Source organism: Pseudophryne corroboree, chromosome 3 (assembly GCF_028390025.1).
Source record: "Pseudophryne corroboree isolate aPseCor3 chromosome 3, aPseCor3.hap2, whole genome shotgun sequence".
NCBI classification, from domain to species: Eukaryota; Metazoa; Chordata; class Amphibia; order Anura; family Myobatrachidae; genus Pseudophryne; species Pseudophryne corroboree.
In genome coordinates, this window is record NC_086446.1 from 440605352 (window position 1) to 440622870 (window position 17519).

General features: G+C 47.3%; 31 non-coding genes across 31 annotated transcripts in view; 13 read left to right on the plus strand and 18 right to left on the minus strand.

Annotated features, from left to right (window-relative positions):
• Positions 1-31, plus strand: part of TRNAK-CUU (transfer RNA lysine (anticodon CUU)) — a 73-nt gene extending 42 nt beyond the window's left edge. Inside the window, exon 1 of the tRNA in view lies at positions 1-31. This exon is cut by the window's left edge and continues 42 nt beyond it. This is a non-coding gene — a tRNA (tRNA-Lys).
• Positions 32-887: 856 nt separating this feature from the next.
• TRNAG-GCC (transfer RNA glycine (anticodon GCC)) lies at positions 888-958 on the minus strand. The gene has a single exon. It is a non-coding gene; the product is annotated as a tRNA-Gly (tRNA).
• Positions 959-1257: 299 nt separating this feature from the next.
• TRNAG-GCC (transfer RNA glycine (anticodon GCC)) lies at positions 1258-1328 on the minus strand. The gene has a single exon. It is a non-coding gene; the product is annotated as a tRNA-Gly (tRNA).
• A 107-nt stretch (positions 1329-1435) lies between these two features.
• Positions 1436-1508, plus strand: TRNAK-CUU (transfer RNA lysine (anticodon CUU)). The gene has a single exon. It is a non-coding gene; the product is annotated as a tRNA-Lys (tRNA).
• An 861-nt stretch (positions 1509-2369) lies between these two features.
• On the minus strand, positions 2370-2440 carry TRNAG-GCC (transfer RNA glycine (anticodon GCC)). Its single transcript has one exon. It is a non-coding gene; the product is annotated as a tRNA-Gly (tRNA).
• Positions 2441-3111: 671 nt separating this feature from the next.
• On the minus strand, positions 3112-3182 carry TRNAG-GCC (transfer RNA glycine (anticodon GCC)). The gene has a single exon. It is a non-coding gene; the product is annotated as a tRNA-Gly (tRNA).
• A 1408-nt stretch (positions 3183-4590) lies between these two features.
• TRNAG-GCC (transfer RNA glycine (anticodon GCC)) lies at positions 4591-4661 on the minus strand. Its single transcript has one exon. It is a non-coding gene; the product is annotated as a tRNA-Gly (tRNA).
• A 301-nt stretch (positions 4662-4962) lies between these two features.
• TRNAG-GCC (transfer RNA glycine (anticodon GCC)) lies at positions 4963-5033 on the minus strand. The gene has a single exon. It is a non-coding gene; the product is annotated as a tRNA-Gly (tRNA).
• A 117-nt stretch (positions 5034-5150) lies between these two features.
• On the plus strand, positions 5151-5223 carry TRNAK-CUU (transfer RNA lysine (anticodon CUU)). The gene has a single exon. It is a non-coding gene; the product is annotated as a tRNA-Lys (tRNA).
• A 119-nt stretch (positions 5224-5342) lies between these two features.
• On the minus strand, positions 5343-5413 carry TRNAG-GCC (transfer RNA glycine (anticodon GCC)). Its single transcript has one exon. It is a non-coding gene; the product is annotated as a tRNA-Gly (tRNA).
• A 671-nt stretch (positions 5414-6084) lies between these two features.
• Positions 6085-6155, minus strand: TRNAG-GCC (transfer RNA glycine (anticodon GCC)). Its single transcript has one exon. It is a non-coding gene; the product is annotated as a tRNA-Gly (tRNA).
• A 105-nt stretch (positions 6156-6260) lies between these two features.
• Positions 6261-6333, plus strand: TRNAK-CUU (transfer RNA lysine (anticodon CUU)). Its single transcript has one exon. It is a non-coding gene; the product is annotated as a tRNA-Lys (tRNA).
• A 668-nt stretch (positions 6334-7001) lies between these two features.
• On the plus strand, positions 7002-7074 carry TRNAK-CUU (transfer RNA lysine (anticodon CUU)). Its single transcript has one exon. It is a non-coding gene; the product is annotated as a tRNA-Lys (tRNA).
• An 863-nt stretch (positions 7075-7937) lies between these two features.
• On the minus strand, positions 7938-8008 carry TRNAG-GCC (transfer RNA glycine (anticodon GCC)). The gene has a single exon. It is a non-coding gene; the product is annotated as a tRNA-Gly (tRNA).
• A 107-nt stretch (positions 8009-8115) lies between these two features.
• On the plus strand, positions 8116-8188 carry TRNAT-UGU (transfer RNA threonine (anticodon UGU)). The gene has a single exon. It is a non-coding gene; the product is annotated as a tRNA-Thr (tRNA).
• A 490-nt stretch (positions 8189-8678) lies between these two features.
• TRNAG-GCC (transfer RNA glycine (anticodon GCC)) lies at positions 8679-8749 on the minus strand. Its single transcript has one exon. It is a non-coding gene; the product is annotated as a tRNA-Gly (tRNA).
• Positions 8750-8856: 107 nt separating this feature from the next.
• TRNAK-CUU (transfer RNA lysine (anticodon CUU)) lies at positions 8857-8929 on the plus strand. The gene has a single exon. It is a non-coding gene; the product is annotated as a tRNA-Lys (tRNA).
• Positions 8930-9419: 490 nt separating this feature from the next.
• TRNAG-GCC (transfer RNA glycine (anticodon GCC)) lies at positions 9420-9490 on the minus strand. Its single transcript has one exon. It is a non-coding gene; the product is annotated as a tRNA-Gly (tRNA).
• Positions 9491-9597: 107 nt separating this feature from the next.
• Positions 9598-9670, plus strand: TRNAK-CUU (transfer RNA lysine (anticodon CUU)). Its single transcript has one exon. It is a non-coding gene; the product is annotated as a tRNA-Lys (tRNA).
• An 861-nt stretch (positions 9671-10531) lies between these two features.
• TRNAG-GCC (transfer RNA glycine (anticodon GCC)) lies at positions 10532-10602 on the minus strand. Its single transcript has one exon. It is a non-coding gene; the product is annotated as a tRNA-Gly (tRNA).
• Positions 10603-10898: 296 nt separating this feature from the next.
• Positions 10899-10969, minus strand: TRNAG-GCC (transfer RNA glycine (anticodon GCC)). The gene has a single exon. It is a non-coding gene; the product is annotated as a tRNA-Gly (tRNA).
• A 112-nt stretch (positions 10970-11081) lies between these two features.
• On the plus strand, positions 11082-11154 carry TRNAK-CUU (transfer RNA lysine (anticodon CUU)). The gene has a single exon. It is a non-coding gene; the product is annotated as a tRNA-Lys (tRNA).
• Positions 11155-12018: 864 nt separating this feature from the next.
• TRNAG-GCC (transfer RNA glycine (anticodon GCC)) lies at positions 12019-12089 on the minus strand. Its single transcript has one exon. It is a non-coding gene; the product is annotated as a tRNA-Gly (tRNA).
• A 107-nt stretch (positions 12090-12196) lies between these two features.
• TRNAK-CUU (transfer RNA lysine (anticodon CUU)) lies at positions 12197-12269 on the plus strand. Its single transcript has one exon. It is a non-coding gene; the product is annotated as a tRNA-Lys (tRNA).
• Positions 12270-12759: 490 nt separating this feature from the next.
• Positions 12760-12830, minus strand: TRNAV-GAC (transfer RNA valine (anticodon GAC)). Its single transcript has one exon. It is a non-coding gene; the product is annotated as a tRNA-Val (tRNA).
• Positions 12831-12937: 107 nt separating this feature from the next.
• Positions 12938-13010, plus strand: TRNAK-CUU (transfer RNA lysine (anticodon CUU)). Its single transcript has one exon. It is a non-coding gene; the product is annotated as a tRNA-Lys (tRNA).
• An 859-nt stretch (positions 13011-13869) lies between these two features.
• Positions 13870-13940, minus strand: TRNAG-GCC (transfer RNA glycine (anticodon GCC)). Its single transcript has one exon. It is a non-coding gene; the product is annotated as a tRNA-Gly (tRNA).
• A 101-nt stretch (positions 13941-14041) lies between these two features.
• TRNAK-CUU (transfer RNA lysine (anticodon CUU)) lies at positions 14042-14114 on the plus strand. The gene has a single exon. It is a non-coding gene; the product is annotated as a tRNA-Lys (tRNA).
• A 1232-nt stretch (positions 14115-15346) lies between these two features.
• On the minus strand, positions 15347-15417 carry TRNAG-GCC (transfer RNA glycine (anticodon GCC)). Its single transcript has one exon. It is a non-coding gene; the product is annotated as a tRNA-Gly (tRNA).
• A 107-nt stretch (positions 15418-15524) lies between these two features.
• TRNAK-CUU (transfer RNA lysine (anticodon CUU)) lies at positions 15525-15597 on the plus strand. Its single transcript has one exon. It is a non-coding gene; the product is annotated as a tRNA-Lys (tRNA).
• Positions 15598-16456: 859 nt separating this feature from the next.
• On the minus strand, positions 16457-16527 carry TRNAG-GCC (transfer RNA glycine (anticodon GCC)). Its single transcript has one exon. It is a non-coding gene; the product is annotated as a tRNA-Gly (tRNA).
• Between the last annotated feature and the right edge of the window lie 992 nt (positions 16528-17519).

Consider the following 17519-nt stretch of genomic DNA (forward strand, 5'->3'; position numbering starts at 1 on the left):
AGACTCGTGGGTTCGAGCCCCACGTTGGGTGGATGTTATTTCTTTTCCTGTACCATTGTATGTGGAACACTGTATACTTGCACCACCACAGCGCAAATGGCTGTCCTCACTTTCACAAAATACACTGCCATATCAGCAAAAACTCAGGACTGCATTGGCCGGGAATCGATTCCGGGCCTCATGCGTGGCAGGCGAGAATTCTACCACTGAACCAACAATGCTCCACAGATGCCTAATTTTACACTTACTCATGCACTTTAGTGTATAAAACAAAGCAGGAGTGTCAGGATGCCTTGCCTTGCCATCGCCTCCAAGCCTACGTAACCAAGCCCGACTAGCACAGTCGCTAGAGCATAAGACTATTAATCTTAGGGTCATGTATTTGAGCTCCATGTTGGGCAGTTGTTTTTTTCTCTTTCTGTACCATTGAATGTGGAACAGTGTATACTTGCATCACCACAGCGCAAATTGCTGTCCTCACTTTCACAAAATGCACTGCCCTATCAGCAAAAACTCAGGAATGTATTGACCGGGAATTGAACCCGGCCTCCCACGTGGCCGGCTAGATTTCTACCACTGAACCACCAATGATCCACAGATGCTTAATTTTAGACTTACTCATGTACTTTAGTGTACAAAACAAAGCAGGAGAGTCAGGATGCCTTGCCATCACCACAACGCCTCGGTTACCAAGCATTGCTAACTCAGTCGGTAAAGCATGAGACTCTTAATCTCAGGGTCGTGGGTTCGAGCCCCACATTGGGCGGATGTTTTTTTTCTTTTCCTGTACCATTGTATGTGGAACACTGTCAACTTGCACCACCACAGCGCAAATAGCTGTCCTCACTTTCACAAAATGCACTGCCATATCAGCAAAAACGCAGGACTGCATTGGCCGTGAATCGAACCCAGGCCTCCCGCGTGGCAGGCGAGAATTCTACCACTGAACCACCAATGCTCCACAGATACTTAGTTTTACACTTACTCGTGTACTTTAGTGTATGAAACAAAGCAGGAGTGTCAGGATGCCTTGCCTTGCCATCACCTCCATACATTCTCAACCAAGCCTGGCTATCTCAGTCGGTAGAGCATGAGACTCTTAATCTCAGGGTTGTGGGTTAGAGCCCCATGTTGGGTGGATGTGTTTTCTTTTCCTGTACCATTGTATGTGGAACACTCTATACTTGCACCACCACAGCGCAAATGGCTGTCCTCACTTTCACAAAATACACTGCCATATCAGCAAAAACTCAGGACTGCATTAGCCGGGAATCGAACCCTGGCCTCCCGCGTGGCAGGCAAGAATTCTACCACTGAACCACCAATGCTCCACAGATACTTGGTTTTACACTTACTCGTTTACTTTAGTGTATGAAACAAAGCAGGAGTGTCAGGATGCCTTGCCTTGCCATCACCTCCATACATTCTCAACCAAGCCCGGCTAGCTCAGTCGGTAGAGCATGCGACTCTTAATCTCAGGGTCGTGGGTTAGAACCCCACGTTGGGCGGATGTTTTTTCTTTTCCTGTACCATTGTATGTGGAACACTGTATACTTGCACCACCACAGCGCAAATGGCTGTCCTCACTTTCACAAAATACACTGCCATATCAGCAAAAACTCAGGACTGCATTGGCCGGGAATCAATTCCGGGCCTCACGCGTGGCAGGCGAGAATTCTACCACTGAACCACCAATGCTCCACAGATGCCTAATTTTACACTTACTCGTGTACTTTAGTGTATAAAACAAAGCAGGAGTGTCAGGATGCCTTGCCTTGCCATCACCTCCAAGCCTACGTAACCTAGCCCGACTAGCACAGTCGCTAGAGAATAAGACTATTAATCTTAGGGTCATGTATTTGAGCTCCATGTTGGGCAGTTGTTTTTTTCTCTTCCTGTACCATTGTATGTGGAACAGTGTATACTTGCATCACCACAGCGCAAATGGCTGTCCTCACTTTCACAAAATGCACTGCCCTATCAGCAAAAACTCAGGAATGTATTGACCGGGAATTGAACCCGGCCTCCCACGTGGCCGTCTATATTTCTACCACTGAACCACCAATGATCCACAGATGCTTATTTTTAAACTTACTCATGTACTTTAGTGTACAAAACAAAGCAGGAGAGTCAGGATGCCTTCCCTTTCCATCACCACAACTCCTCGGTTACCAAGCATTGCTAACTCAGTCGGTAAAACATGAGACTCTTAATCTCAGGGTCGTGGGTTCGAGCCCCACATTGGGCGGATGTTTTTTTTCTTTTCCTGTACCATTGTATGTGGAACACTATCAACTTGCACCACCACAGCGCAAATGGCTGTCCTCACTTTCACAAAATGCTCTGCCATATCAGCAAAAACTCAGGACTGCATTGGCCGGGAATCAAACCCGGGCCTCCCGCGTGGCAGGCGAGAATTCTACCACTGAACCACCAATGCTCCACAGATACTTAATTTTACACTTACTCGTGTACTTTAGTGTATGAAACAAAGCAGGAGTGTCAGGATGCCTTGCCTTGCCATCACCTCTATACATTCTCAACCAATCCTGGCTAGCTCAGTCGCTAGAGCATAAGACTATTAATCTTAGGGTCATGTATTTGAGCTCCATGTTGGGCAGTTGTTTTTTTCTCTTCCTGTACCATTGTATGTGGAACAGTGTATACTTGCATCACCACAGCGCAAATGGCTGTCCTCACTTTCACAAAATGCACTGCCCTATCAGCAAAAACTCAGGAATGTATTGACCGGGAATTGAACCCGGCCTCCCACGTGGCCGGCTAGATTTCTACCACTGAACCACCAATGATCCACAGATGCTTAATTTTAGACTTACTCATGTACTTTAGTGTACAAAACAAAGCAGGAGAGTCAGGATGCCTTCCCTTTCCATCACCACAACTACTCGGTTACCAAGCATTGCTAACACATTCGGTAAAGCATGAGACTCTTAATCTCAGGGTCGTGGGTTCGAGCCCCACATTGGGCGGATGTTTTTTTTCTTTTCCTGTACCATTGTATGTGGAACACTGTCAACTTGCACCACCACAGCGCAAATGGCTGTCCTCACTTTCACAAAATGCACTGCCATATCAGCAAAAACTCAGGACTGCATTGGCCGGGAATCGAACCCGGGCCTCCCGCGTGGCAGGCGAGAATTCTACCACTGAACCACCAATGCTCCACAGATACTTAATTTTACACTTACTCGTGTACTTTAGTGTATGAAACAAAGCAGGAGTGTCAGGATGCCTTGCCTTGCCATCACCTCCAAGCCTACGTAACCAAGCCCGACTAGCACAGTCGCTAGAGCATAAGACTATTAATCTTAGGGTCATGTATTTGAGCTCCATGTTGGGCAGTTGTTTTTTTCTCTTCCTTTACCATTGTATGTGGAACAGTGTATACTTGCATCACTACAGCGCAAATGGCTGTCCTCACTTTCACAAAATGCACTGCCCTATCAGCAAAAACTCAGGAATGTATTGACCGGGAATTGAACCCGGCCTCCCACGTGGCCGGCTAGATTTCTACCACTGAACCACCAATGATCCACAGATGCTTAATTTTAGACTTACTCATGTACTTTAGTGTACAAAACAAAGCAGGAGAGTCAGGATGCCTTGCCTTGCCATCACCACAACTCCTCGGTTACCAAGCATTGCCAACTCAGTCGGTAAAGCATGAGACTCTTAATCTCAGGGTCGTGGGTTCGAGCCCCACATTGGGCAGATGTTTTTTTTCTTTTCCTGTACCATTGTATGTGGAACACTGTCAACTTGCACCACCACAGCGCAAATGGCTGTCCTCACTTTCACAAAATGCACTGCCATATCAGCAAAAACTCAGGACTGCATTGGCCGGGAATCGATTCCAGGCCTCACGAGTGGCAGGCGAGAATTCTACCACTGAACCACCAATGCTCCAGAGATGCCTAATTTTACACTTACTCATGTACTTTAGTGTATAAAACAAAGCAGGAGTGTCAGGATGCCTTGCCATCACCTCCAAGCCTACGTAACCAAGCCCGACTAGCACAGTCGCTAGAGCATAAGACTATTAATCTTAGGGTCATGTATTTGAGCTCCATGTTGGGCAGTTGTTTTTTTCTCTTCCTTTACCATTGTATGTGGAACAGTGTATACTTGCATCACTACAGCGCAAATGGCTGTCCTCACTTTCACAAAATGCACTGCCCTATCAGCAAAAACTCAGGAATGTATTGACCGGGAATTGAACCCGGCCTCCCACGTGGCCGGCTAGATTTCTACCACTGAACCACCAATGATCCACAGATGCTTAATTTTAGACTTACTCATGTACTTTAGTGTACAAAACAAAGCAGGAGAGTCAGGATGCCTTGCCTTGCCATCACCACAACTCCTCGGTTACCAAGCATTGCCAACTCAGTCGGTAAAGCATGAGACTCTTAATCTCAGGGTCGTGGGTTCGAGCCCCACATTGGGCAGATGTTTTTTTTCTTTTCCTGTACCATTGTATGTGGAATACTGTCAACTTGCACCACCACAGCGCAAATGGCTGTCCTCACTTTCACAAAATGCACTGCCATATCAGCAAAAACTCAGGACTGCATTGGCCGGGAATCGAACCCGGGCCTCCCGCGTGGCAGGCGAGAATTCTACCACTGAACCACCAATGCTCCACAGGTACTTAATTTTACACTTACTCGTGTACTTTAGTGTATGAAACAAAGCAGGAGTGTCAGGATGCCTTGCCTTGCCATCACCTCCATACATTCTCAACCAAGCCTGGCTAACTCAGTCGGTAAAGCATGAGACTCTTAATCTCAGGGTCGTGGGTTCGAGCCCCACATTGGGCGGATGTTTTTTTTCTTTTCCTGTACCATTGTATGTGGAACACTGTCAACTTGCACCACCACAGCGCAAATGGCTGTCCTCACTTTCACAAAATGCACTGCCATATCAGCAAAAACTCAGGACTGCATTGGCCGGGAATCGAACCCGGGCCTCCCGCGTGGCAGGCGAGAATTCTACCACTGAACCACCAATGCTCCACAGGTACTTAGTTTTACACTTACTCGTGTACTTTAGTGTATGAAACAAAGCAGGAGTGTCAGGATGCCTTGCCTTGCCTTGCCTTGCCATCACCTCCATACATTAGCAACCAAGCCTGGCTAGCTCAGTCGGTAGAGCATGAGACTCTTAATCTCAGGGTCGTGGGTTCGAGACCCACGTTGGGCGGATGTTTTTTCTTTTCCTGTACCATTGTATGTGGAACACTGTATACTTGCACCACCACAGCGCAAATGGCTGTCCTCACGTTCACAAAATACACTGCCATATCAGCAAAAACTCAGGACTGCATTGGCCGGGAATCGAACCCGGGCCTCACGCGTGGCAAGCGAGAATTCTACCACTGAACCACCAATGCTCCACAGATGCCTAATTTTACACTTACTCGTGTACTTTAGTGTATAAAACAAAGCAGGAGTATCAGGATGCCTTGCCTTGCCATCACCTCCAAGCCTACGTAACCAAGCCCGACTAGCACAGTCGCTAGAGCATAAGACTATTAATCTTAGGGTCATGTATTTGAGCTCCATGTTGGGCAGTTGTTTTTTTCTCTTCCTGTACCATTGTATGTGGAACAGTGTATACTTGCATCACCACAGCGTAAATGGCTGTCCTCACTTTCACAAAATGCACTGCCCTATCAGCAAAAACTCAGGAATGTATTGACCGGGAATTGAACCCGGCCTCCCACGTGGCCAGCTAGATTTCTACCACTGAACCACCAATGATCCACAGATGCTTAATTTTAGACTTACTCATGTACTTTAGTGTACAAAACAAAGCAGGAGAGTCAGGATGCCTTGTCTTGCCATCACCACAACTCCTCGGTTACCAAGCATTGCTAACTCAGTCGGTAAAGCATGAGACTCTTAATCTCAGGGTCGTGGGTTCGAGCCCCACATTGGGCGGAAGTTTTTTTTCTTTTCCTGTACCATTGTATGTGGAACACTGTCAACTTGCACCACCACAGCGCAAATGGCTGTCCTCACTTTCACAAAATGCACTGCCATATCAGCAAAAACTCAGGACTGCATTGGCCGGGAATCAAACCCGGGCCTCCCGCGTGGCAGGCGAGAATTCTACCACTGAACCACCAATGCTCCACAGGTACTTAATTTTACACTTACTCGTGTACTTTAGTGTATGAAACAAAGCAGGAGTGTCAGAATGCCTTGTTGCCATCACCTCCATACATTCTCAACCAAGCCTGGCTAGCTCAGTCGGTAGAGCATGAGACTCTTAATCTCAGGGTCATGGGTTCAAGCCCCACGTTGGGCGGATGTTTTTTCTTTTCCTGTACCATTGTATGTGGAACACTGTATACTTGCACCACCACAGCGCAAATGGCTGTCCTCACTTTCACAAAATGCACTGCCCTATCAGCAAAAACTCAGGAATGTATTGACCGGGAATTGATCCCGGCCTCCCACGTGGCCGGCTAGATTTCTACCACTGAACCACCAATGATCCACAGATGCTTAATTTTAGACTTACTCATGTACTTTAGTGTACAAAACAAAGCAGGAGAGTCAGGATGCCTTGCCTTGCCATCACCACAACTCCTCGGTTACCAAGCATTGCTAACTCAGTCGGTAAAGCATGAGACTCTTAATCTCAGGGTCGTGGGTTCGAGCCCCACATTGGGCGGATGTTTTTTTTCTTTTCCTGTACCATTGTATGTGGAACACTGTCAACTTGCACCACCACAGCGCAAATGGCTGTCCTCACTTTCACAAAATGCACTGCCATATCAGCAAAAATTCAGGACTGTATTGGCCGGAAATCGAACCCAGGCCTCCCGCGTGGCAGGCGACAATTCTACCACTGAACCACCAATGCTCCACAGATACTTAACTTTACACTTACTCGTGTACTTTAGTGTATGAAATAAAGCAGGAGTGTCAGAATGCCTTGCCTTGCCATCACCTCCATACATTCTCAACCAAGCCTGGCTAGCTCAGTCGGTAGAGCATGAGACTCTTAATCTCAGGGTCGTGGGTTCGAGCCCCACGTTGGGCGGATGTTTTTTTTCTTTTCCTGTACCATTGTATGTGGAACACTGTCAACTTGCACCACCACAGCGCAAATGGCTGTCCTCACTTTCACAAAATACACTGCCATATCAGCAAAAACTCAGGACTGCATTGGCCGGGAATCGATTCCGGGCCTCATGAGTGGCAGGCGAGAATTCTACCACTGAACCACCAATGCTCCACAGAAGCCTAATTTTACACTTACTCATGTACTTTAGTGTATAAAACAAAGCAGGAGTGTCAGGATGCCTTGCCTTGCCATCACCTCCAAGCCTACGTAACCAAGCCCGACTAGCACAGTCGCTAGAGCATAAGACTATTAATCTTAGGGTCATGTATTTGAGCTCCATGTTGGGCAGTTGTTTTTTTCTCTTCCTTTACCATTGTATGTGGAACAGTGTATACTTGCATCACCACAGCGCAAATAGCTGTCCTCACTTTCACAAAATGCACTGCCCTATCAGCAAAAACTCAGGAATGTATTGACCGGGAATTGAACCCGGCCTCCCACGTGGCCGGCTAGATTTCTACCACTGAACCACCAATGATCCACAGATGCTTAATTTTAGACTTACTCATGTACTTTAGTGTACAGAACAAAGCAGGAGAGTCAGGATGCCTTGCCTTGCCATCACCACAACTCCTCGGTTACCAAGCATTGCTAACTCAGTCAGTAAAGCATGAGACTCTTAATCTCAGGGTCGTGGGTTCGAGCCCCACATTGGTCGGATGTTTTTTTTCTTTTCCTGTACCATTGTATGTGGAACACTGTCAACTTGCACCACCACAGCGCAAATGGCTGTCCTCACTTTCACAAAATGCACTGCCATATCAGCAAAAACTCAGGACTGCATTGGCCGGGAATCGAACCCAGGCCTCCCGCGTGGCAGGCAAGAATTCTACCACTGAACCACCAATGCTCCACAGATACTTAATTTTACACTTACTCGTGTACTTTAGTGTATGAAATAAAGCAGGAGTGTCAGGATGCCTTGCCTTGCCATCACCTCCATACATTCTCAACCAAGCCTGGCTAGCTCAGTCGGTAAAGCATGAGACTTGTAATCTCAGGGTCGTGGGTTCGAGCCCCACGTTAGGCGGATGTTTTTTCTTTTCCTGTACCATTGTATGTGGAACACTGTATACTTGCACCACCACAGCGCAAATGGCTGTCCTCACTTTCACAAAATGCACTGCCCTATCAGCAAAAACTCAGGAATGTATTGACCGGGAATTGAACCCGGCCTCCCACGTGGCAGGCTAGATTTCTACCACTGAACCACCAATGATCCACAGATGCTTAATTTTAGACTTACTCATGTACTTTAGTGTACAAAACAAAGCAGGAGAGTCAGGATGCCTTGCCTTGCCATCACCACAACTCCTCGGTTACCAAGCATTGCTAACTCAGTCGGTAAAGCATGAGACTCTTAATCTCAGGGTCGTGGGTTCGAGCCCCACATTGGTCGGATGTTTTTTTTCTTTTCCTGTACCATTGTATGTGGAACACTGTCAACTTGCACCACCACAGCGCAAATCGCTGTCCTCACTTTCACAAAATGCACTGCCATATCAGCAAAAATTCAGGACTGCATTGGCCGGAAATCGAACCTGGGCCTCCCGCGTGGCAGGCGAGAATTCTACCACTGAACCACCAATGCTCCACAGATACTTAATTTTACACTTACTCGTGTACTTTAGTGTATGAAATAAAGCAGGAGTGTCAGGATGCCTTGCCTTGCCATCACCTCCATACATTCTCAACCAAGCCTGGCTAGCTCAGTCGGTAGAGCATGAGACTCTTAATCTCAGGGTCGTGGGTTCGAGCCCCACGTTGGGCGGATGTTTTTTCTTTTCCTGTACCATTGTATGTGGAACACTGTCAACTTGCACCACCACAGCGCAAATGGCTGTCCTCACTTTCACAAAATACACTGCCATATCAGCAAAAACTCAGGAATGTATTGACCGGGAATTGAACCCGGCCTCCCACGTGGCAGGCTAGATTTCTACCACTGAACCACCAATGATCCACAGATGCTTAATTTTAGACTTACTCATGTACTTTAGTGTACAAAACAAAGCAGGAGAGTCAGGATGCCTTGCCTTGCCATCACCACAACTCCTCGGTTACCAAGCATTGCTAACTCAGTCGGTAAAGCATGAGACTCTTAATCTCAGGGTCGTGGGTTCGAGCCCCACATTGGTCGGATGTTTTTTTTCTTTTCCTGTACCATTGTATGTGGAACACTGTCAACTTGCACCACCACAGCGCAAATCGCTGTCCTCACTTTCACAAAATGCACTGCCATATCAGCAAAAATTCAGGACTGCATTGGCCGGAAATCGAACCTGGGCCTCCCGCGTGGCAGGCGAGAATTCTACCACTGAACCACCAATGCTCCACAGATACTTAATTTTACACTTACTCGTGTACTTTAGTGTATGAAATAAAGCAGGAGTGTCAGGATGCCTTGCCTTGCCATCACCTCCATACATTCTCAACCAAGCCTGGCTAGCTCAGTCGGTAGAGCATGAGACTCTTAATCTCAGGGTCGTGGGTTCGAGCCCCACGTTGGGCGGATGTTTTTTCTTTTCCTGTACCATTGTATGTGGAACACTGTCAACTTGCACCACCACAGCGCAAATGGCTGTCCTCACTTTCACAAAATACACTGCAATTTCAGCAAAAACTCAGGACTGCATTGGCCGGGAATCGATTCCAGGCCTCACGAGTGGCAGGCGAGAATTCTACCACTGAACCACCAATGCTCCACAGATGCCTAATTTTACACTTACTCATGTACTTTAGTGTATAAAACAAAGCAGGAGTGTCAGGATGCCTTGCCTTGCCATCACCTCCAAGCCTACGTAACCAAGCCCGACTAGCACAGTCGCTAGAGCATAAGACTATTAATCTTAGGGTCATGTATTTGAGCTCCATGTTGGGCAGTTGTTTTTTTCTCTTCCTTTACCATTGTATGTGGAACAGTGTATACTTGCATCACCACAGCGCAAATGGCTGTCCTCACTTTCACAAAATGCACTGCCCTATCAGCAAAAACTCAGGAATGTATTGACCGGGAATTGAACCCGGCCTCCCACGTGGCCGGCTAGATTTCTACCACTGAACCACCAATGATCCACAGATGCTTAATTTTAGACTTACTCATGTACTTTAGTGTACAAAACAAAGCAGGAGTGTCAGGATGCCTTGCCTTGCCATCACCACAACTCCTCGGTTACCAAGCATTGCCAACTCAGTCGGTAAAGCATGAGACTCTTAATCTCAGGGTCGTGGGTTCGAGCCCCACATTGGGCAGATGTTTTTTTTCTTTTCCTGTACCATTGTATGTGGAACACTGTCAACTTGCACCACCACAGCGCAAATGGCTGTCCTCACTTTCACAAAATGCACTGCCATATCAGCAAAAACTCAGGACTGCATTGGCCGGGAATCGAACCCGGGCCTCCCGCGTGGCAGGCGAGAATTCTACCACTGAACCACCAATGCTCCACAGGTACTTAATTTTACACTTACTCGTGTACTTTAGTGTATGAAACAAAGCAGGAGTGTCAGGATGCCTTGCCATCACCTCCATACATTCTCAACCAAGCCTGGCTAACTCAGTCGGTAAAGCATGAGACTCTTAATCTCAGGGTCGTGGGTTCGAGCCCCACATTGGGCGGATGTTTTTTTTCTTTTCCTTTACCATTGTATGTGGAACACTGTCAAATTGCACCACCACAGCGCAAATGGCTGTCCTCACTTTCACAAAATGCACTGCCATATCAGCAAAAACTCAGGACTGCATTGGCCGGGAATCGAACCCGGGCCTCCCGCGTGGCAGGCGAGAATTCTACCACTGAACCACCAATGCTCCACAGGTACTTAGTTTTACACTTACTCGTGTACTTTAGTGTATGAAACAAAGCAGGAGTGTCAGGATGCCTTGCCTTGCCTTGCCATCACCTCCATACATTCTCAACCAAGCCTGGCTAGCTCAGTCGGTAGAGCATGAGACTCTTAATCTCAGGGTCGTGGGTTCGAGCCCCACGTTGGGTGGATGTTTTTTTTCTTTTCCTGTACCATTGTATGTGGAACACTGTCAACTTGCACCACCACAGCGCAAATGGCTGTCCTCACTTTCACAAAATACACTGCCATATCAGCAAAAACTCAGGACTGCATTGGCCGGGAATCGATTCCGGGCCTCATGAGTGGCAGGCGAGAATTCTACCACTGAACCACCAATGCTCCACAGATGCCTAATTTTACACTTACTCATGTACGTTAGTGTATAAAACAAAGCAGGAGTGTCAGGATGCCTTGCCTTGCCATCACCTCCAAGCCTACGTAACCAAGCCCGACTAGCACAGTCGCTAGAGCATAAGACTATTAATCTTAGGGTCATGTATTTGAGCTCCATGTTGGGCAGTTGTTTTTTTCTCTTCCTTTACCATTGTATGTGGAACAGTGTATACTTGCATCACCACAGCGCAAATAGCTGTCCTCACTTTCACAAAATGCACTGCCCTATCAGCAAAAACTCAGGAATGTATTGACCGGGAATTGAACCCGGCCTCCCACGTGGCCGGCTAGATTTCTACCACTGAACCACCAATGATCCACAGATGCTTAATTTTAGACTTACTCATGTACTTTAGTGTACAGAACAAATCAGGAGAGTCAGGATGCCTTGCCTTGCCATCACCACAACTCCTCGGTTACCAAGCATTGCTAATTCAGTCGGTAAAGCATGAGACTCTTAATCTCAGGGTCGTGGGTTCGAGCCCCACATTGGGCGGATGCTTTTTTTTATTTTCCTGTACCATTGTATGTGGAACACTGTCAACTTGCCCCACCACAGCGCAAATGGCTGTCCTCACTTTCACAAAATGCACTGCCATATCAGCAAAGACTCAGCACTGCATTGGCCGGGAATCGAACCCGGGCCTCCCGCGTGGCAGGCGAGAATTCTACCACTGAACCACCAATGCTCCACAGATACTTAATTTTACACTTACTCGTGTACTTTAGTGTATGAAATAAAGCAGGAGTGTCAGGATGCCTTGCCTTGCCATCACCTCCATACATTCTCAACCAAGCCTGGCTAGCTCAGTCGGCAGAGCATGAGACTCTTAATCTCAGGGTCGTGGGTTCGAGACCCACGTTAGGCGGATGTTTTTTCTTTTCCTGTACCATTGTATGTGGAACACTGTATACTTGCACCACCACAGCGCAAATGGCTGTCCTCACTTTCACAAAATGCACTGCCCTATCAGCAAAAACTCAGGAATGTATTGACCGGGAATTGAACCCGGCCTCCCACGTGGCCGGCTAGATTTCTACCACTGAACCACCAATGATCCACAGATGCTTAATTTTAGACTTACTCATGTACTTTAGTGTACAAAACAAAGCAGGAGAGTCAGGATGACTTGCCTTGCCATCACCACAACTCCTCGGTTACCAAGCATTGCTAACTCAGTCGGTAAAACATGAGACTCTTAAACTCAGGGTCGTGGGTTCGAGCCCCACATTGGGCGGATGTTTTTTTTCTTTTCCTGTACCATTGTATGTGGAACACTGTCAACTTGCCCCACCACAGCGCATATGGCTGTCCTCACTTTCACAAAATGCACTGCCATATCAGCAAAAATTCAGGACTGCATTGGCCGGAAATCGAACCCGGGCCTCCCGCGTGTCAGGCAAGAATTCTACCACTGAACCATCAATGCTCCACAGATGCCTAATTTTACAGTTACTCATGTACTTTAGTGTATAAAACAAAGCAGGAGTGTCAGGATTCCTTGCCTTGCCATCACCTCCATATATTCTCAACCAAGCCTAGCTAGCTCAGTCGGTAGAGCATGAGACTCTTAATCTCAGGGTTGTGGGTTCGAGCCCCACGTTGGCCGGATGTTTTTTCTTTTCCTGTACCATTGTATGTGGAACACTGTCAACTTGCACCACCACAGCGCAAATGGCTGTCCTCACTTTCACAAAATACACTGCCATATCAGCAAAAACTCAGGACTGCATTGGCCGGGAATCGATTCCGGGCCTCACGCGTGGCAGGCGAGAATTCTACCACTGAACAACAAATGCTCCACAGATGCCTAATTTTACACTTACTCATGTACTTTAGTGTATAAAACAAAGCAGGAGTGTCAGGATGCCTTGCCTTGCCATCACCTCCAAGCCTACGTAACCAAGCCCGACTAGCACAGTCGCTAGAGCATAAGACTATTAATCTTAGGGTCATGTATTTGAGCTCCATGTTGGGCAGTTGTTTTTTTCTCTTCCTGTACCATTGTATGTGGAACAGTGTATACTTGCATCACCACAGCGCAAATGGCTGTCCTCACTTTCACAAAATGCACTGCCCTATCAGCAAAAACTCAGGAATGTATTGACCGTGAATTGAACCCGGCCTCCCACGTGGCCGGCTAGATTTCTACCACTGAACCACCAATGATCCACAGATGCTTAATTTTAGACTTACTCATGTACTTTAGTGTACAAAACAAAGCAGGAGAGTCAGGATGCCTTGCCTTGCCATCACCACAACTCTTCGGTTACCAAGCATTGCCAACTCAGTCGGTAAAGCATGAGACTCTTAATCTCAGGGTCGTGGGTTCGAGCCCCACGTTGTGCGGATGTTTTTTCTTTTCCTGTACCATTGTATGTGGAACACTGTCAACTTGCACCACCACAGCGCAAATGGCTGTCCTCACTTTCACAAAATGCACTGCCATATCAGCAAAAAATCAGGACTGCATTGGCCGGGAATCGAACCCGGGCCTCCCGCGTGGCAGGCAAGAATTCTACCACTGAACCACCAATGCTCAATTTTACACTTACTCGTGTAGTTTAGTGTATGAAACAAAGCAGGAGTGTCAGGATGCCTTGCCTTGCCTTGCCATCACCTCCATACATTCGCAACCAAGCCTGGCTAGCTCAGTCGGTAGAGCATGAGACTCTTAATCTCAGGGTCGTGGGTTCGAGCCCCACATTGGGCGGATGTTTTTTTCTTTTCCTGTACCATTGTATGTGGAACACTGTCAACTTGCACCACCACAGCGCAAATGGCTGTCCTCACTTTCACAAAATACACTGCCATATCAGCAAAAACTTAGGACAACATTGGCCGGGAATCAAACCCGGGCCTCCCGCGTGGCAGGCAAGAACTCTACCACTGAACCACCAATGCTCCACAGGTACTTAATTTTACACTTACTCGTGTACTTTAGTGTATGAAACAAAGCAGGAGTGTCAGGATGCCTTGCCTTGCCATCACCTCCATACATTCTCAACCAAGCCTGGCTAACTCAGTCGGTAGAGCATGAGACTCTTAATCTCAGGGTCGTGGGTTCGAGCCCCACGTTGTGCGGATGTTTTTTCTTTTCCTGTACCATTGTATGTGGAACACTGTCAACTTGCACCACCACAGCGCAAATGGCTGTCCTCACTTTCACAAAATACACTGCCATATCAGCAAAAACTCAGGACTGCATTGGCCGGGAATCGATTCCGGGCCTCACGAGTGGCAGGCGAGAATTCTACCACTGAACCACCAATGCTCCACAGATGCCTAATTTTACACTTACTCATGTACTTTAGTGTATAAAACAAAGCAGGAGTGTCAGGATGCCTTGCCTTGCCATCACCTCCAAGCCTACGTAACCAAGCCCGACTAGCACAGTCGCTAGAGCATAAGACTATTAATCTTAGGGTCATGTATTTGAGCTCCATGTTGGGCAGTTGTTTTTTTCTCTTCCTTTACCATTGTATGTGGAACAGTGTATACTTGCATCACCACAGCGCAAATGGCTGTCCTCACTTTCACAAAATGCACTGCCCTATCAGCAAAAACTCAGGAATGTATTGACCGGGAATTGAACCCGGCCTCCCACGTGGCCGGCTAGATTTCTACCACTGAACCACCAATGATCCACAGATGCTTAATTTTAGACTTACTCATGTACTTTAGTGTACAAAACAAAGCAGGAGAGTCAGGATGCCTTGCCTTGCCATCACCACAACTCCTCGGTTACCAAGCATTGCTAACTCAGTCGGTAAAGCATGAGACTCTTAATCTCAGGGTCGTGGGTTCGAGCCCCACATTGGGCGGATGTTTTTATTCTTTTCCTGTACCATTGTATGTGGAACACTGTCAACTTGCACCACCACAGCGCAAATGGCTGTCCTCACTTTCACAAAATGCACTGCCATATCAGCAAAAAATCAGGACTGCATTGGCTGGGAATCGAACCCGGGCCTCCCGCGTGGCAGGCGAGAATTCTACCACTGAACCACCAATGCTCCACAGGTACTTAATTTTACACTTACTCGTTTACTTTAGTGTATGAAACAAAGCAGGAGTGTCAGGATGCCTTGCCTTGCCATCACCACCATACATTCTCAACCAAGCCTGGCTAGCTCAGTCGGTAGAGCATGAGACTCTTAATCTCAGGGTCGTGGGTTCGAGCCCCACGTTGGCCGGATGTTTTTTCTTTTCCTGTACCATTGTATGTGGAACACTGTCAACTTGCACCACCACAGCGCAAATGGCTGTCCTCACTTTCACAAAATACACTGCCATATCAGCAAAAACTCAGGACTGCATTGGCCGGGAATCGATTCCGGGCCTCACGCGTGGCAGGCGAGAATTCTACCACTGAACCACAAATGCTCCACAGATGCCTAATTTTACACTTACTCATGTACTTTAGTGTATAAAACAAAGCAGGAGTGTCAGGATGCCTTGCCTTGCCATCACCTCCAAGCCTACGTAACCGAGCCCGACTAGCACAGTCGCTAGAGCATAAGACTATTAATCTTAGGGTCATGTATTTGAGCTCCATGTTGGGCAGTTGTTTTTTTCTCTTCCTGTACCATTGTATGTGGAACAGTGTATACTTGCATCACCACAGCGCAAATGGCTGTCCTCACTTTCACAAAATGCACTGCCCTATCAGCAAAAACTCAGGAATGTATTGACCGTGAATTGAACCCGGCCTCCCACGTGGCCGGCTAGATTTCTACCACTGAACCACCAATGATCCACAGATGCTTCATTTTAGACTTACTCATGTACTTTAGTGTACAAAACAAAGCAGGAGAGTCAGGATGCCTTGCCTTGCCATCACCACAACTCCTCGGTTACCAAGCATTGCTAACTCAGTCGGTAAAGCATGAGACTCTTAATCTCAGGGTCGTGGGTTCGAGCCCCACGTTGTGCGGATGTTTTTTCTTTTCCTGTACCATTGTATGTGGAACACTGTCAACTTGCACCACCACAGCGCAAATGGCTGTCCTCACTTTCACAAAATGCACTGCCATATCAGCAAAAAATCAGGACTGCATTGGCCAGGAATCGAACCCAGGCCTCCCGCGTGGCAGGCAAGAATTCTACCACTGAACCACCAATGCTCCACAGGTACTTAACTTTACACTTACTCGTGTAGTTTAGTGTATGAAACAAAGCAGGAGTGTCAGGATGCCTTGCCTTGCCTTGCCATCACCTCCATACATTCGCAACCAAGCCTGGCTAGCTCAGTCGGTAGAGCATGAGGCTCTTAATCTCAGGGTCGTGGGTTCGAGCCACACATTGGGCGGATGTTTTTTCTTTTCCTGTACCATTGTATGTGGAACACTGTATACTTGCACCACCACAGCGCAAATGGCTGTCCTCACTTTCACAAAATACACTGCCATATCAGCAAAAACTCAGGACTGCATTGGCCGGGAATCGATTCCGGGCCTCACGAGTGGCAGGCGAGAATTCGACCACTGAACCACCAATGCTCCACAGATGCCAAATTTTATACTTACTCATGTACTTTAGTGTATAAAACAAAGCAGGAGTATCAGGATGCCTTGCCTTGCAATCACCTCCAAGCCTACGTAACCAAGCCCGACTAGCACAGTCGCTAGAGCATAAGACTATTAATCTTAGGGTCATGTATTTGAGCTCCATGTTGGGCAGTTGTTTTTTTCTCTTCCTGTACCATTGTATGTGGAACAGTATATACTTGCATCACCACAGCGTAAATGGCTGTCCTCACTTTCACAAAATGCACTGCCCTATCAGCAAAAACTTAGGAATGTATTGACCGGGAATTGAACCCGGCCTCCCACGTGGCCGGCTAGATTTCTACCACTGAACCACCAACGATCCACAGATGCTTAATTTTAGACTTACTCATGTACTTTAGTGTACAAAACAAAGCAGGAGAGTCAGGATGCCTTGCCTTGCCATCACCACAACTCCTCGGTTACCAAGCATTGCTAACTCAGTCGGTAAAGCATGAGACTCTTAATCTCAGGGTCGTGGGTTCGAGCCCCACATTGGGCGGATGTTTTTTTTCTTTTCCTGTACCATTGTATGTGGAACACTGTCAACTTGCACCACCACAGCGCAA